The sequence below is a fragment of the Bombina bombina genome, chromosome 2 (assembly GCF_027579735.1).
Source record: "Bombina bombina isolate aBomBom1 chromosome 2, aBomBom1.pri, whole genome shotgun sequence".
Classification (NCBI taxonomy): domain Eukaryota; kingdom Metazoa; phylum Chordata; class Amphibia; order Anura; family Bombinatoridae; genus Bombina; species Bombina bombina.
The window spans coordinates 942,044,650-942,060,606 of record NC_069500.1 but is presented as its reverse complement, the minus strand read 5'-3'; the positions used below and the strand labels follow the sequence as shown (position 1 = coordinate 942,060,606).

At 39.0% G+C, this 15,957-nt stretch overlaps 1 protein-coding gene across 1 annotated transcript in view; it reads left to right on the top strand.

Annotated features, from left to right (window-relative positions):
- Window positions 1-5,556: 5,556 nt before the first annotated feature.
- The window catches only part of PPM1K (protein phosphatase, Mg2+/Mn2+ dependent 1K), a 57,316-nt gene continuing 46,915 nt past the window's right edge, over window positions 5,557-15,957 (top strand). Inside the window, exon 1 of the mRNA XM_053703416.1 lies at window positions 5,557-5,701. The gene's annotated coding sequence lies outside the window, so the exon portion shown is untranslated. The remainder of the gene's footprint in view (window positions 5,702-15,957) is intronic.

The following is a 15,957-nucleotide window of genomic DNA, read 5'->3' as shown; positions in this document are numbered from 1 at the left end:
TAGGATTTACCAGTGGAACAAATAAAGGGGACTTTCAGTCATGAAGTATAAAATATTTCATGCTGAAAGTTCCTTTATTTGTTTGAAGCGATTGCCACACTGAGCTCCCCAGGCAGCCCACGGCAGAACGCTATTTTGCTGTGAGGTGAGGTCTGCACCTCTTAGCCAAAAGTCATGCAGGCCAGCTGGTGACAAGCCAGATAGCAAGCACACTATTGGCTAAGATCACCTCACAGCAAAATAGCGTTCTGCTGTGGGCTGCCTGAGGAGCTCAGTGCGGCGAACACTTCAAACAAATAAAGGAACTTTCAGCATGAAGTATTTTTTACTTCATGACTGAAAGTACCCTTTATTTGTTCCACTGGTAAATCCTAGTGTTTCACAAACGCTAGGATTTACCCATCACTTAAAGGGACAGTTCACCCAAAAAAGGTTTAATTTTTATTCAAAAGTACTTTATTATTTAAATCTGACAGTAATAAACAATAAATACAAAAGTTTACCTTCAAAACTATATATTTTTTTTACTAGAATGATTTTCAACAGGCTTGTCTAAACCTTTTCTTGCCGTTTTAATACGTATGTTTAGCCCTTTAACTTCGCTGTTGTGACCCGCCCTCAAAATGATGTCACTCCTGCACTTCAGTATCATCTTTATACTGAATGTAAGACGATCCAATGAGTATTGAAACGAGCAGCAGTGAATACTGTATTAGGGCTACAAGTGTATAGTAAATTGCGGGTATAAGTGTGTATTGTGTATTATGGCCAGCAATGGATTGTGTATGTTGAATTATGGCCAGCAGGTTATCTCCCATAGTAATGTGTATTGAAACGAGCAGCAGTGCATGCTGTATTAGGGCTACAAGCTTATAATAAATTGCGGGTATAAGTGTTTATATAGTCTAGTATGCTAATAAGTTCTGTTCATATTGTGGGCCATGTAAAGCGTGTGCAGTGAGACGTACAGGACTGGTGCAGTTTTATATGTATGCTTGTTGGTAAGTCGGTGAACCATATTGACCATTATTGCGCTCCAGATTGGTGTTGTGCTCTGTTTTGATGAGCTGCTCCATCTAACGTTTTTGGATTTCAGCGTGCCCACGATTGCATGCGCGTGCAAGATTTGCCATTGCTACTGACAACTGCGCATGCGCATTTTAAATACAAGCTGATTTACATAAAATTGAATAAATGGTTTTGATTGGCCACGGGGCAGGGTCACATAGCGTGGTAGTACAGCCCTTTTCTCTGGGTGTTTCACGGTCGTCGAGCTTCAAGGAGAAGCAGTGTGGAAAAAGGTAAAAATAATACAATATTTTAAAACATTTAATCTTCAATGAACAGTTTTTTATTCTTTTACACTGCGCAATTGTTGAGACTGAAATTTATTTCACTGAGTGTACTGCTCCTTTAATGTCCTTTTGGTAACATACGGCTAGATTTAGAGTTTTGTCGGTAACGACCCGAAAAGCTAACGCCGGCTTTTTTCTGGCCGCACCATAAAAATAACTCTGGTATTGAGAGTCCACATAAAGGCTGCGTTAGGCTCCAAAAAAGGAGCGTAGAGCATATTTAACGCAGCTTCAACTCTCGATACCAGAGTTGCTTACGGACGCGGCCAGCCTCAAAAACGTGCTCGTGCACGATTCCCCCATAGAAAACAATGGGGCTGTTTGAGCTGAAAAAAAACCTAACACCTGCAAAAAAGCCGCGTTCAGCTCCTAACGCAGCCCCATTGTTTGCTATGCGGAAACACTTCCTACGTCTGCACCTAACACCCTAACATGTACCCCGAGTCTAAACACCCCTAGCCTTACACTTATTAACCCCTAATCTGCCGCCCCCGCTATCGCTGACCCCTGCATATTATTATTAACCCCTAATCTGCCGCTCCGTAAACCGCCGCTACTTACATTATCCCTATGTACCCCTAATCTGCTGCCCTAACATCGCCGACCCCCTATATTATATTTATTAACCCCTAATCTGCCCCCCACAACGTCGCCTCCACCTGCCTACACTTATTAACCCCTAATCTGCCGAGCGGACCTGAGCGCTACTATAATAAAGTTATTAACCCCTAATCCGCCTCACTAACCCTATAATAAATAGTATTAACCCCTAATCTGCCCTCCCTAACATCGCCGACACCTAACTTCAATTATTAAGCCCTAATCTGCCGACTGGAGCTCACCGCTATTCTGATTAATGTATTAACCCCTAAAGCTAAGTCTAACCCTAACACCCCCCTAAGTTAAATATAATTTACATCTAACGAAATTAATTATCTCTTATTAAATAAATTATTCCTATTTAAAGCTAAATACTTACCTGTAAAATAAATCCTAATATAGCTACACTATAAATTATAATTATATTATAGCTATTTTAGGATTAATATTTATTTTACAGGTAACTTTGTAATTATTTTAACCAGGTACAATAGCTATTAAATAGTTAAGAACTATTTAATAGTTACCTAGTTAAAATAATAACAAAATTACCTGTAAAATAAATCCTAACCTAAGTTACAATTAAACCTAACACTACACTATCAATAAATTAATTAAATAAAATACCTACAATTACCTACAATTAAACCTAACACTACACTATCAATAAATAAATTAAATACAATACCTACAAATAACTACAATGAAATAAACTAACTAAAGTACAAACAATAAAAAAGAACTAAGTTACAAAAAATAAAAAAATATTTACAAACATAAGAAAATATTACAACAATTTTAAACTAATTACACCTACTCTAAGCCCCCTAATAAAATAACAAAGCCCCCCAAAATAAAAAAATGCCCTACCCTATTCTAAATTACTAAAGTTCAAAGCTCTTTTACCTTACCCGATCAGCCAATAGAATGCGAGCTCAATCTGATTGGCTGATTGGATCAGCCAATCGGATTGATCTTGATTCTGATTGGCTGATTCCATCAGCCAATCAGAATATTCCTACCTTAATTCCGATTGGCTGATAGAATCCTATCAGCCAATCGGAATTCGAGGGACGCCATCTTGGATGACGTCCCTTAAAGGAGCCGTCATTCTTCAGTTGGACGTCGCCGGATGAAGATGGATCCGCGGTGGAGGTCTTCAGGATGGAGCCGGTCCTCATCGGATGAAGATAGAAGATGCCGCTTGGAAGATGATGGTTGCCGGTCCGGATCTACTCTTCTTCCCGGATAGAATGAAGACTTTGGACCCTCTTCTGGACTTCTTCAGTGGATGTCTAGCCCCCGCTTGGGTTGGATGAAGATATCGGAGCCAGGACGGATCGGTGTGATACCCGGTGAGGTGAAGACAAGGTAGGATGATCTTCAGGGGCTTAGTGTTAGGTTTATTTAAGGGGGGGTTTGGGTTAGATTAGGGGTATGTGGGTGGTGGGTTGTAATGTTGGGGGGGGGATTGTATGGTTTTTTTTTACAGGCAAAAGAGCTGAACTTCTTGGGGCATGCCCCGCAAAGGGCCCTGTTCAGGGCTGGTAAGGTAAAAGAGCTTTGAACTTTAGTAATTTAGAATAGGGTAGGGCATTTTTTTATTTTGGGGGGCTTTGTTATTTTATTAGGGGGCTTATAGTAGGTGTAATTAGTTTAAAATTGTTGTAATATTTTTCTTATGTTTGTAAATATTTTTTTATTTTTTGTAACTTAGTTCTTTTTTATTGTTTGTACTTTAGTTAGTTTATTTCATTGTAGTTATTTGTAGGTATTGTATTTAATTTATTTATTGATAGTGTAGTGTTAGGTTTAATTGTAGGTAATTGTAGGTATTTTATTTAATTAATTTATTGATAGTGTAGTGTTAGGTTTAATTGTAACTTAGGTTAGGATTTATTTTACAGGTAATTTTGTAATTATTTTAACTATTTTAGCTATTAAATAGTTCTTAACTATTTAATAGCTATTGTACCTGGTTAAAATAAATACAAAGTTACCTGTAAAATAAATATTAATCCTAAAATAGCTATAATATAATTATAATTTATATTGTAGCTATATTAGGATTTATTTTACAGGTAAGTATTTAGCTTTAAATAGGAATAATTTATTTAATAAGAGTTAATTAATTTCGTTAGATTAAAATTATATTTAACTTAGGGGGTGTTAGTGTTAGGGTTAGACTTAGCTTTAGGGGTTAATACATTTATTAGAATAGCGGTGCGGTCCGCTCGGCAGATTAGGGGTTAATAAATATAATATAGGGGTCGGCGGTGTTAGGGGAAGCAGATTAGGGGTACATAAGTATAACGTAGGTGGCGGCGCTTTGCGGTCGGCAGATTAGGGGTTAATTATTGTAGGTAGCTGGCTGCGACGTTGTGGGGGGCAGGTTAGGGGTTAATAAATATAATATAGGGGTCGGCGGTGTTAGGGGCAGCAGATTAGGGGTACATAAGTATAACGTAGGTGGCGGTCGGCAGATTAGGGGTTAAAAAAATTTAATCGAGTGGCGGCGATGTGGGGGGACCTCGGTTTAGGGGTACATAGGTAGTTTATGGGTGTTAGTGTACTTTAGAGTACAGTAGTTAAGAGCTTTATGAACCGGCGTTAGCTCAGAAAGCTCTTAACTACTGACTTTTTTCTGCGGCTGGAGTTTTGTCGTTAGAATTCTAACGCTCACTTCAGACACGACTCTAAATACCGGAGTTAGAAAAATCCCATTGAAAAGATAGGATACGCAATTTACGTAAGGGGATCTGCGGTATGGAAAAGTCGCGGCTGAAAAGTGAGCGTTAGACCCTTTTTTTAATGACTCCAAATACCGGAGGTAGCCTAAAACCAGCGTTAGGAGCCTCTAACGCTGGTTTTCACGGCTAACGCCAAACTCCAAATCTAGGCCATAGAGTTGCCACCCAGCAAGTATTGATTGCCCTGGTTTTGTGGAAAGAGAATTATGACAACACTATCTAGATAGGCTTAAGAGAAGAAATGTACTTATGATAGCTAGTTGTTGATTTGTCTTCATGCACCTTCCTCTTGTCATTGGCTTACCAGTTGTGTTTGTTAGGTCCCAGTAATGCTGCTCTGGAGCTGACTATGTGCTTAACCCCTCTGTAGGAGCCAAACACATAGTTATATGAAAGCAATAGTACAATAATAAAATGCTCCAACACATTAGCGCAATATCTTTTTGTCTTTTTATGTCTTTAAGCAGTTTTCAGAAGAAGAACAGCATTTACAAGTTTTTTATTAAAGAATCATAGCAGTACAGCCTATGACAGAGTAAAGCACATATTGTTTAAATGATCCCATAATTATATTTCACTTATATAAAGCACAGGAATGATCTTTATATCTGTTCACTGTACTATATGAAATAGGTTTACTGCCCAGTGTATTTTCTGAGCATAGACAAACTTTTCAAGCACTACAGTAAACAATTGTATCCTTCCCTAAAAAAAAAACCCCACAAGACCTAAATAGCGATTGGTTCAGACATTAGCCAGTGACTGGCAAATGTAAGCGCAACGCCCAGCTTGTCTATTCATTCTTTGTATGGTGAAGGTGGGTGTGTTCCTGTCATGTGTTGATTCTTCAACAGACGTAAAGACCTGCTAAGGGAGGAATGAGCTGACTAATCTGCTGGTGAACACATGAGCAAAAAGAAGCACAGCCAGTCTCTGCTGTCACATTGCATGACTTTGTTTACACAACAAAACAAAAATCGTGGTAGCTGAATAAAGGTAAGGTGATATTTCTTATTATTTGTTGCATTAATACTTTTAATTCATCAGTATCATGTTGAGCATTGAAGCTAGATGTAATATACCTCTCTATTATATATACATACATACATACACATATAGAATGGGCTGGAAATGTCCACTAGTTCACAAGTCCCGGGGGAGTAATAAAATGTAACCTTGTAAATAACATTTTCCCGTAGTGCTACTAGGAAGCTATAGTGATATTTCTCCACACCTGTATTTATATATATATGTGTGAGTGTGTGTATGTATATATATATATATATATATATATATATATATATATATATATATATATGCAAATGCCAGGGTGCTTGGAAAAATCCTTACAAAAATACAGACACCAGCACTCACTGGAAACTTATAAATATTACATGATATTTTGCTGTCTGACACATTTATCAATATTTATAAATTCTTATATACAGTATGTTGTTAATTAGGAAATGTAAATTATTTTTGCTCATATGTACAAGGTAGATATTGTTCTATAGCACAGCACTTTCAGTGACCAGTAGCATATTGCTGTTAATTTTTGTCATGTCAATATGTTTCTCCGTCAGTATTTTAATAGACTATCAAGGTTATGAACAAAGTTTATTTATATAAGAGGGTGACATGCAGTATTGAGATCCAATATCTTACTACACTAATCAAATACAGCTGAGGCTTTCTTTTGCACCATGATTTCAAGGCAACAAATGTGTACCCATCTACTTCATCATGGAAAGGCATAAATAATGAGTGCACTACTGGTCAAAGGCAAACATGGGCTGTTTGCAAATTACAATTTGTTATTATGCAATAAAATATAGATTATAAAGCTTTTAAAAAAAAAAGATAGATTTGTGATCAAAATCAATTATACCGTATGGCTAGGTCTTTGGAACAGTACCCTCTTGTATATGTAAAGGGAACCTGATAACTTAGATATATTGTGTACAGTATAAAAATGATATTATCTCTAAAATAATTATGTGTTTACTGTTATTTGTTTGTGCTGAGATTTGCAGTGAATTGAAGCGTAGTCTTGATTCACCCAATTAAAATGATTTCTATGATAAATATGTATAGGCAAAACATAATTCTATCAATAGCTATCAGGTTACTGTGCCATATGGGGCATCAGTCTGGGAAACATTTATTGTGCTGATGGACAACACAAAAATAGTGACCGTGGACAGCACTATTCATGTTCCTCCCTGCACACCCTGCAGCATGTGTAACTCATAAGTATCCAGGAAAACATGGCCAAGGTGGCAACCCTTGGTTGAATACAGAGTAGAAATACTGCTTGGGACCCGCAGAGCTCTTCTGGCTCTAAACAGAAACCGATGCTGATCCAATCAGCAGTGCTAGATACACAGCTGAGTCGTGTGACTATCACTGCTGATTGGATCAGTGATGGTTTCTATTCAGGACCAGTTCTCTATCAAATGGCCCTCTCTGCATCGGCCAGCGATGGTGCCGATCGTTGGTGGGTGGGAGGGAGTTAGGTGGGCGGTCTATCGCTGGTGCAGTTCTTTTTCAGGACAATCCGGTTCCGGTATTGCCGGAGTGGTGTCAGGAGCGGGCGAGGGGGGCGGGAGCTACTTAATCTATACAGTATAGTCAATCCTTTAATGTAATGGGAAGAATGCAGAGAGGGAGAGGTGGTAAGACTTTGGGAAAAGGGATCGGAGGGGGGGTATTGAGGGGGGGGCAGCTACACTACAGAAAAATTTAAATTAAAAAATATTTTTTTTTAGCAAACTGGGTACTGGCAGACAGCTTCATATCTGTTCACTGGCACTGGCAGCAAATAGGTAGAGGGGGGAGGGTTAGAGAGCTGTTTGGGTAGGGATCAAGGAAGTTGGGGGGGATCCTAAACTGAAGAATATATATATATATATATATAAAAAAATAAAAAAACGTTAAACAAAAAAAAAAACTTTTATTTTAGTACTGGCATACTTTCTGCAAGTACTTAAGATGGCGGTGACAATTATGGGGTGGGGGAGGGAAGAGAGCTTTTTGAGAGGGGTTAGGGAGGGATCAGGGGGTGGGATGTGTCAGGTGGGAGACTGATCTCTACACTAAAGCTAAAATTAACCCTACAAGCTACCTAATTAACCCCTTCACTGCTTGGCATAATACAAGTGTGGTGCGCAGTGGCATTTAGTGGCCTTCTAATTACCAAAAAGCAACACCAAAGCCATATATGTGTGCTATTTCTGAACAAAGGGGATCCCAGAGAAGCATTTACAACCATTTGTGCCATAATTGCACAAGCTGTTTGTAAATAATGTCAGTGAGAAAGCTAAAGTTTGTGAAAAAGTTAGTGAAAAAGTGAACGATTTTTTTTTTTTATTTGATCACATTTGGCGGTGAAATGGTGGCATGAAATATACCAAAATGGGCCTAGATCAATACTTTGTCTACTAAATAAAATTACAGCTAAACACAAACACCGCAGAAATGTAAAAATAGCCCTGGTCCCAGGGTAAGGGTAAAATTGAAAAATGGTCTGGTCACTAAGGGGTTAAAATAAAGCACCTATTTAAGTTTTTATAACCAGGTTATTACGTGGTAATAGAGATAATCTAGTGTGAATAAATGTGCAATTATTTGAGTAGAGTCTCATGGGAGCCCCTATATACCCAAAGGCCCTAATATATATATATATATATATATATATATATACCCCAAAGACCCCTTGTTTTAAAGGGACAGTAAACTTGATTTAAGAGATTTTATCTCCCAAAGTTACACTTACCTCCTTTCCTCTCCAGGCTCTTCTGATCAGGTCTTCTTTAAAAAAGCGGTTTGCGGGCGCACTTTCTAATCGCACTAAATGTAGCTCGTTCCAGCTACCAGACCAGAGTGAGAGCGGGAACATACACTAACACATACAGATACACTAACACTAACACATACACACATACAGATACAAAACAGACATACTAACACAGACACACATACAGATACAAAACAGACATACTAACACAGACACACATACAGATACACTAACACTGACACACACTAACACATATACAGATACACTAACACAGACACACACACTAACACATACACACATACAGATACACTAAGACAGACACACACTAGCACATACACACATACAGATACACTAAGACAGACACACATTAGCACATATACAGATACACTAACACAGACACACACTAGCACATATACAAATACACTAACACAGACACACACTAACACATACAAACATTCAGATACACTAAGACAGATGCACACTAACACATAAACACATACAAATACACTAAGACAGACACACTAACAATAAAAATTAAGTAGTGGTGAGAAACTTATAATAAAGAGCCAAACGGGCCTCTCTTGGGCCCACAGAAATAATAATAAAAATGGAGTTCATACAAGCAATTATCTATTACATACAACGCAGTCAAAACAGGGTCTTGTATGAGTAAATTATTGAACCACACCAACTAAAACATATAACGAAACTGGAGATATAATGAGTTGGGTTATACACACAGATATCATAAATCTAGGTCCCATGATGTCCTACACTAGGATCACAAGTGTTAAGTATCATGCTCTCATGAATAAGTAATTTCAGGGAGTAGGGCTAATCCCCCTGCCCTGGCTGCTGGCAGCGGGATAAGCCCTGAGTCACATAAGTGAAATGACACGATATTAAGTAGGACAGCATAAAAAACTAAAATCTGTGCAAATCTTCCCCAGTAAGGATGGAATAAGTCCAAAATAGCAGCCTAATAGGAACGGTACAAATCTACTCCTTAAAGCGGTATTTTCAATTGAGGAAAGTAGTCATATAAAGAAGGCATACCCACATTCTAGCTAAGGCAAAAAAAAGCAATAGGCTGAGGGGCTGTCATATACTATAAAATATATATACTGTATCTTAAGCTGCAAGCCTGCATTGTTAAGTTAAGAAGCCAAACCCAGCTAAACCAGTAAATATAAAAGCTCCGGCAAACAGATATATTACAAGCTATGATAATATACATGAATTGCCAAGTCCTTGGCTTCAGTAGCATTATAAGATGAAATAGAATAAAAGGGATGTTAACACTTGTTTCTTAAAGGGACATGAAACCCAAATTTTTTCTTCCATGATTCAGATAGAGAATACAATTTTAAACAACTTTCCAATTTACTTCTATATTTAATTTGCTTCCATGTCTTGTTATCCTTTGCTGAAAGGTTTATCTAGACAAGCTCAGGAGCAGCAGAGAACCTAGATTCTAGCTGTTGATTGGCAGCTGCATATATATATATATATCGATTGTGATTAGCTCACCCATGTGTTCAGTTAGAAACCTTCAACAAATGATATCAAGAGAATGAAAAAATTAGATAATAGGAGTAAATTAGAAAGTTGTTTAAAATTGTATTCTCTATCTGAATCATGAAAGAAAAAATTTGGGTTTCATGTCCCTTTAAGAGGTGCAAGCCTGAACATTAGGAAAACAATGATTATGTATACTTAAAGGAACATTAAACACTAAATAAATGCTAGATAGAATGATGCATTCAAAGAAAAGATTAGTCCATGACTAACATGTAGATGTATTTTTTAAAGTTTCATTAGTTGTTTAAAAAGTGACAAAATAAGTGTAAAGTTTTAGTGTCTATAAAACACTGGGAGCTGCCATGTTGTAACTTGTGTTACCTTCTCTGCTGTGGCCAATTAGGGTCAGTTATAAATAGGTAACTAGAGTGTGCAGCCAATGGTTGTGCTGGATTTAACAGTGTTCTGCACTTCCATTTCTAACAGGAACTGAAAAGCTCACAATTTCAGAATGGAATTACAGGCAAAGAGGACAAAATAAATAATGAAAGTATATTGCAGAGTTGTTTTATTATATGCAATTTATCATTTTATATTACCATCTCAAAGTGTTTAATGTCCCTTTAAATGCAATTACATATCAGGCCAGGGTGTCCATCTCTCAGTAGACAGTATCTTTTGTAAGAAAGTCACTGTAGCCTTGCTTCGCTAACTGCCCTACCGTGCTAGACAGTTATATGTAAGCCCTCCTAGGTCCCAAGACATCCAGATTTTTTGTGAGAAAGCAGGGTCTTCGCAGATTGAAGTATATTGGCGTTAAGTTTCCAGACGTGTTCAGTCTCACTGTAATGTCTCTAGTGCTGCTAAATGAGAAAACTACTAACTAGTAGTAGATTACTCAACCCACAGCGCTAACAGCTTAAATCAGGACAGAATCAGTCTCTAGTGCTCCCATATCTTAGTAAGAACGTTTAAAAAGTACCGTGTTAGGCAGCGATATGAAAAGGTTCTGTCCTCACCCCAACCAAGTCTGGGGGCCAGCTCCAGCTTCTTAAACGCATAGCTTTTCCACTTTTTAAGAGGTGCTTGGAGAGGGGTTGCTGTTTGCTCCTCTGTAGCGTGTAGCCTGATTGCTTTGCGGCTGCTTGATGGGAATGTGAGAATGGCTGACTCTTCGCGATTATCTCTTGGGTGACAGGAGGGATCTCTCGCTCACACTGGCAGACGTAGAGGCTAGTCTAGCTCCGAAGCAGGTCGCTAGTAAGTTATGGAGGTTCCTGAAGTGTTCATCCAAAATGCTACGCAACGATTCTTCCAAGGTTGGTTGGGTCATTGCCATTATAATATGGAACTCCATTGCTTGGGTAGAGGCTAGTTCCAGAATTGCAGGTAAATTACTCTGCTTAGTAACCCGAGTTGCCCGGGGGGGGGGGGGGGGGGGTGTTCGGCAGGCCAAACTTTCGTGCTTGGAGAATTCTCAGATGTGCTTGAAGAAGGTTTGTAATCCATGATGGCATTTCACGCCTCTCAGTCTAACTGCGATATAGTACCCAATGTCACCATTTCCATCATCGGGGCACAAATTAAGCTCTGAGTTCCAGGTAAGGAGTTATTGCAGTTTACTGTGATAGTTCAGCTGAATCACTGTATGGTTGTTCCTGTCACAACATTTAGTCTGGTGATGCAGTGCTCCCAGACTCATTCTAGGGATAGGGTGCATGGCAGGAAGTCTCCCCGCAGAGTATATAAACTATAAATAAAAGTATAAAACTCCTTATTAATAAAACTGGAGCCGGGAGCTCTGCAGAGATGCGACCATCCGCTTCGGTAGTTAGCTCCGTCCCTCATCTTCCATTAAGGTTTAATGCATGGGGAACAAAGGTATAAGAGAAAAAAAAACTTTCAAGTGTTGGAAGATTACAGTGATAAGGTATATTAATATTATAATGGGTGGTAGGAAGAAAAAGGGTGAAAGGTGTATGTGTGCAAATGTTTATATGCGTTAAAGGGATGTGATATCCAAACACTTGAAAGTAATCTGCAGTAGGGAAACAGGAAGGCGCCAATAGGGTAATAACGCTAAAACCCTGAGAAACAAGTAGGTAAGGAGGATACTGATACTCACAAGCCAAGCGGCACTTAGACGTGCCTAGCAACGCAGGCCGGGACCTCAACGTCGCCCGGAAGACTCACGGATATCGGCATATGAAGAGGAGGGTGTGTGAGTATCCAGTGATCCTGATTGGCCATACGGAACATGGTCCGGCTCGAGGATAAGCTGCTGCCTTTGTGAGTCTTCCGGGCGACGTTGAGGTCCCGGCCTGCGTTGCTAGGCACGTCTAAGTGCCGCTTGGCTTGTGAGTATCAGTATCCTCCTTACCTACTTGTTTCTCAGGGTTTTAGCGTTATTACCCTATTGGCGCCTTCCTGTTTCCCTACTGCAGATTTTCTCACCGTTGACATACGCTACAGAAGAGCGGCCTCTCATTGGATTATCTGGACAGACCTCCACTTTCACCACCGTGGGCGCACCTCCGTCAAGAACTTTCTTTCTTTTTTTGACTTTACTTGAAAGTAATGCAGCATTACCGTAAAAAGCTGACTAGAAAATATCACCTTAACAACTATATGTAAAAAAGGAAGATATTTTACCACATTTCCTCAGTAACCACATCCCATTGTAAAGGAACTTTACGTAGCCAATCAGGATACTTATCCTGGAACTTGCAAGGGAGTGTTCATATGGCATGTGCAGGCACAATCACTTTATTTCCTTCCTCAGTTTAACGTAGTTTACAATAAGATCTTGCAAGATTTCAGTGAAATCCCATGAGATCAAAGTAAAGCAAAGTGTGACTTCAGCACTGATAAAGCTGATTGTGCATATCACTACCTGCCCGCTTGACCCTATCCCTTCCCATCTAATACCCTCCCTATCTTCCACCCTCACTCCTTCTCTTACCCACATCTTCAACCTATCTCTCTCTACCGGCTCATTCCCATCTTCTTTCAAACACGCAAAAGTCACTCCAATACTCAAAAAACCCTCCCTCAACCTTAATTCCCCTGAAAGCTACCGCCCCATATCACTGCTTCCACTAACATCAAAACTCCTTGAAAAACTAGTTTACAATCGCCTAATCCACTTCCTGTCCGCCAACTCCTTGCTTGACCCCCTGCAATCCGGATTCCACCCCAAACACTCAACTGAGACTGCCCTTACCAAGGTTACTAACGATCTTCTCTCTGCTAAAAATATTGGCCACTACTCTATACTCATCTTACTTGACCTCTCAGCTGCCTTCTACACAGTTGACTACCCTCTCCTCCTACAGACCCTTAGCTCTTTTGGCCTCTGTGACACTGCTCTTTCTTGGATTCACTCTTATCTTTCTCACGGGTCTTTTTCTGTCATTTGACGGGGACTCCTCCTCTCCAATGCCTCTGTCTATTGGAGTACCTCAAGGATCTGTTCTGGGTCCTCTTCTCCATTTATACTTCTTCGCTGGGTAAACTTATCAACAGTTATGGCTTCAAATATCAATTCTATGCTGATAACACCCAGATCTACCTCTCCACCCCTGCTCTCTCTCCCTCTGTCCTTTCTCATGTCAGTGACTGCTTATCTGGTATTTCTTCCTGGATGGCCTCTAACCACCTAAAGATTAACATGTCCAAGACTGAGCTCCTTCTTATCCCCCCTCAAGCTCTACGATGACTTGTGACTTCTCTATCCCTGTTGACGGCATCACCATTTCCCCATCACCTCAAGTCTGCTGCCTCAGAGTTACACTTGACTCAAATCTAACCTTCGTCCCCCATATCCAATCGCTTTCTACATCCTGCTGCAACCATCTACGCAATATTTCCAAGATTCAACCTTTTTTGTGCGCTAACACCACAAAGCAAATAATCCACTCCCTTGTTATTTCCCAACTTGACTACTGCAATAACCTACTTACTGGCCTAACTCTTTCCCGCCTCTCCCCCCTTCAATCCATCCTAAATGCCTCTGCCAGGCTGATCCACCTTTCCCGTCGCTCTGTATCTGCTGCACCTCTCTGTGATTCCCTACATTTGCTCCCCATTCACAACAGAATTCAATTCAAAATTCTAACCCTTGCATACAAAGCGCTCACCAACACCGCTCCCCTCTACCTATCCTCTCTAATCAACAAGTATGCTCCAGCCCGTCCACTAAGATCCAACAATTACTTGCTCCTTGCATCTGCGACTATCACCTCTTCTCATGCTAGACTGCAGGACTTCTGTCGTGCAGCACCTACCCTCTGGAACACTCTCCCTCGTGCTGTCAGGCTTTGCCCTAATCTTTCTTCCTTTAAATGTTCTCTGAAGACTTTTCTGTTCAGAGAAGCCTACCACCCAACTCAATAATATTTATCTTACCTAACAACATTTCCCTCATCTAACTGTGCATTAACATCTTTATTAATCCTGCAGTCCTCACCTCCTGTTTCTCAACCCCCTACCCTTCTAGATTGTAAGTTCCCACGGGAATAGGGCCTTTAATTCAATTCCTCCTGTATATGTTTGTAAATTTTCTCCTGTCTCTTACAAGTTCTATATTATTGTTTTATATAAATGGACTGTATCTATGGACAGCGCTGCGGTCCGGAATATGATGGCACTTCATAAATAAAGTATAATAATAAAATAATAATAATATCAGACCACTTACTCTGACGTGTTGAAGAAATTTTTAGGTAAAATATCTTCATTTTTTTTACACAGACATGTTCATGTGATATTTTCTTGTCATCTTTTTACAGTTATGCTGGCTCACTTTCAAGTGATTTAGTATATAAATATGTGTAATATGCCCCTATAATTGTAATATGTAAAATTAAACTATTGTAGGAATTGTACAGCAAATAAATAAATGAAAACTCAACTACCTGAGCAGTTTTGTACTAGAATGGCTTTGCACTTTGAGTTATCTGACATGAATAATTTTAGTGTGGCCCCTAACAGAAATCTATTACCTGAGGGAAATGAACATGTTATTTGGCTTTACAGATGTGCAATATCAGACATGATTACTGTAATACACACCATACTAACACTTACACAATAAATATTAGTCACAGATTTGTAATACCAGAACAAAATTTCAATTGGCATGGATAGCATTTGCACTCGACTGGTAATCTGCTTGGTTTTCCTGAAGAACAGGATAATTCACTAGTGGGGAAACATCATTGCTTTTATTCTCATAAATATAAAGCAAATTTGATCATAGAAGTAAATTGGAAACTTGCTTAAAATTGCACACTCTAGCTGAATCATGAACATTTTATTTTGTTTTTACTGTCCCCTTAAAGGGACATTAAACACTAAATACATGCTAGATAGAATGATGCATTCAAAGAAAAGATTCGTCCATGAGTAACATGTAACATTTATTTTTTAAAGTTTCATTAGTTGTTTAACCCTTTGAGTGCTAAGCACTTTTCCATCTGGGTGCTAAGATTTTTTAATGTTTTTTTTTTTAAAACAATTTTTTTTTAAACTTTTTTTTTATGTTTTTCAGACTTACACTGTTGGAAAGGTTAGGCGATTACCTTTCCAATGGTGGGTCTTGGGGGTCTGTAGCTGCTTAGATGCCTGAGATACAGGCCTCTAAGCAGCATGCCCCCTGCTCCTATACTTAACATTGTTAAAGGGATAGTCTAGGCCAAAATAAACTTTCATGATTCAGATAGAGAATGTAATTTTAAACAATTTTACTTTTATCACCAATTTTGCTTTGTTCTTTTGGTATTCTTAGTTGAAGGCTTAACCTAGGAGGTTCATATGCTAATTTTTTAGACCTTGAAGGCCACCTCTTTTCAGAATGCATTTTAACAGTTTTTTACCACTAGAGGGTGTTAGTTCACATATTTCATATAGATAACACTGTGCTCGTGCATATGAA